We start from the raw sequence: 2462 nt of genomic DNA on the forward strand, positions 1-2462 counted from the left end.
AGGGGTTAAGAGAGGTGTCAATACTTTAATTTACAAAAAATGGGATCACAGGGATTGGCACCCCATTACTCTATTAATGGTGACTATTAAGTGGTTGCTAAAATAATTTAAGGTTAAAAACAGTTTTGCCGGATCTTATGGGGCCTGCTTAAATTTGTGCAGTACCTGGCAGGCGCATTAATGAAAAATGTGTGTTGGTCAGGGATATAACTCAGTCTACAAAATCACTGTTGAATGTACTCCATACATATGGTATCCCGAAAGTATCAAAGGTATATAGAGTATCTACACTGATATTACCAGTTGTGTTCAAGTTAACGTAACTCTCCTGATTCTTGAGAAGAGTCAAGTACCCTATGACCCACAGGGACAGGGACATTTTAGGAGTTCATTTTGATAAGGCTTTAAATGGTGAATAGTCCTTTAACCCTTTCCTGCAAAAAGGACCCATGGTTTGTCATGTGGGAGGTAAGATATTTCGGAACAGGGGATGGTTGCCTTTAGACATGAACAGGCCTTGGGCTTATGTGACTTCCATTTTATTTCTGTTTGCATTTTTTGATAAACAAGTGTAATTTAAAAACCTTGGGATTGCACTGCACAAGTAGAGATCGCAGATTTTGAAACTGATCTGTTAAAATAGTCAGTATGTAATACTACTGATTTATGTAGTTCTCAGGATAAAACCACATGGGAATTCATTATTGCTATACATGTGTCAGCAAAACAGAGCAGTAACATGGTTACATTTCATAATTCACTCCCCACTAAGGATTTTCTCAAACAGAGGTATAGCGCAATGTGACTGGTGTCCAAGAGAAAATCTCTGATTTGTTCTGAAGCTGTTCTTTTGCTCGACAAGCTGTTTGGTTACATTGGGACTCACTTTTTTTTTGCCGCCGCAGCTCAGCCGAAAACCAGCAAAGCTGCGGATCCAGACGTCCCAACACTGAGGCCCTGGATGCGCACTACGGTGGTCATGCGACTGAAGGTGAATGGCAGAGAGACGGACATGTCTGAGGATGTGTTCGCCAAGAAGATGGTCCTGGACCAGGGTTTCTCCAAGGCTGAAACCCTCAGCATTTTCTTCTTCACCAGGATCTTCTATGTGACTTTTGCCTCCTTCAACATCTGCAGGAGGTACTGGGAGGCGGTGAAAGCAGAGGCCGAATCCCCTTTTTCTAGCTTTGTGAGCAACTGCTTAATTCAAAGTGAGGAGAGGCGACTGACGGTTTCAATCCTTGACCCGTACATCCCAGGCAAGGACATCGCCACATTCCTTGCAAGGTACTGCACAGTGGTCAAGGAACCCTCCAAGATCCTGAGCAGCCTTGGATTCTGGACTGGCAAGTGGTCGGTGGTCGTGAGGCTCAACAGGGATGAGTCATCGGACGACGGTTTCCAGCACCTGCCTCAGGCTTTCTCTCTGGGTGTCGCTCCAGGCTTCATCTATTACCTGGATATGCCGCAAATCTGTCGAGATGCAGCAAGAAGGGTCATCAGGCGAAGGGCTGCAGCAAAGACTCCTGCACAGTCTCCCGAGTGCCGGGTCATGGAACCAAAGACTGTCCGAGGGCAAAGACCTGTAACCTCTGCAGCCTTCGGACCACAGCTCCAGGGCCTGTCCCCAGAGGGAGAAGAAAACGTGGGCATTGGTTGTTGCCAAAGCCCTGACCAGCCAGCCAGAAAGCGGCCGGCCGCAACCCCAGCAATGGTGAAGGCCGAGAAGAAAAATAAAAATGGTAAGATGGCAGCTCCTGCCCCTACCCCTGTCCCCCTTCCCACCCCCACCCTCTCTGCCCTTTCCCCCCTATCCCGTTGCCACAGTGTGTCCCTTGTCCCCCCTCCCTTGCCCCACCCTTCCCCCCCCCCCCACTCGTGGTTCACTTCAAGGAGGGTTTTCCCCCTATTGTCTACTCAGTTGATGTTGTCAGAGGAAAGAGGATGCGGGGGGGACAGCCCGTCGGCTGTTGCCTCCAAGAAGATGATCGTCGAGGTCTGTAAAGACGCTCTCCTAGATGAGGACGAGATGGAAGAGATGGTGGAGGAGCTGGTCGGCGAATAGAAGTCCCAGACTTCCGCGAGATCCCAGAGAATCCACACCTCAAAGAGATGGTCGAGGGGTGCCTATGGTTTTTGGGAGAACCGTCAGGCACCAAGAAAGAGAATCCACCCGACTGGACCGGTGAAGTATAAGTCTGTGACTAACCTTTATTATTCCCATGGCTATCTCTCCTTCTTTAGCTTAAATGTGCGGAGTATTAGAGATAGGTCTAGGTTCCAGACAGTTCTTTCGTTTTTAGATTCTCGGTCATATGATGTGTATGTGTTGCAGGAATGTGCTGTCTTCTTCTAGGTCCTACAACCATCTGGCCAGGTAGTGGTCCCACCGTCCCTCCCAGGGGGGTGACTAAGTCTGCAGAAGTCGCCATTCTGATCAGGGGAGGCAACTTTACACTTGA

The 2462-nt window shown here is 48.5% G+C and overlaps 1 pseudogene; it reads left to right on the forward strand.

Moving 5' to 3' along the window:
- The first annotated feature begins 449 nt into the window (after positions 1 to 449).
- LOC138771883 (zinc finger CCHC domain-containing protein 3-like) lies at positions 450 to 1718 on the forward strand (annotated as a pseudogene).
- Positions 1719 to 2462: the final 744 nt, after the last annotated feature.

This window comes from Dendropsophus ebraccatus, chromosome 14, assembly GCF_027789765.1.
Source record: "Dendropsophus ebraccatus isolate aDenEbr1 chromosome 14, aDenEbr1.pat, whole genome shotgun sequence".
Classification (NCBI taxonomy): Eukaryota; Metazoa; Chordata; class Amphibia; order Anura; family Hylidae; genus Dendropsophus; species Dendropsophus ebraccatus.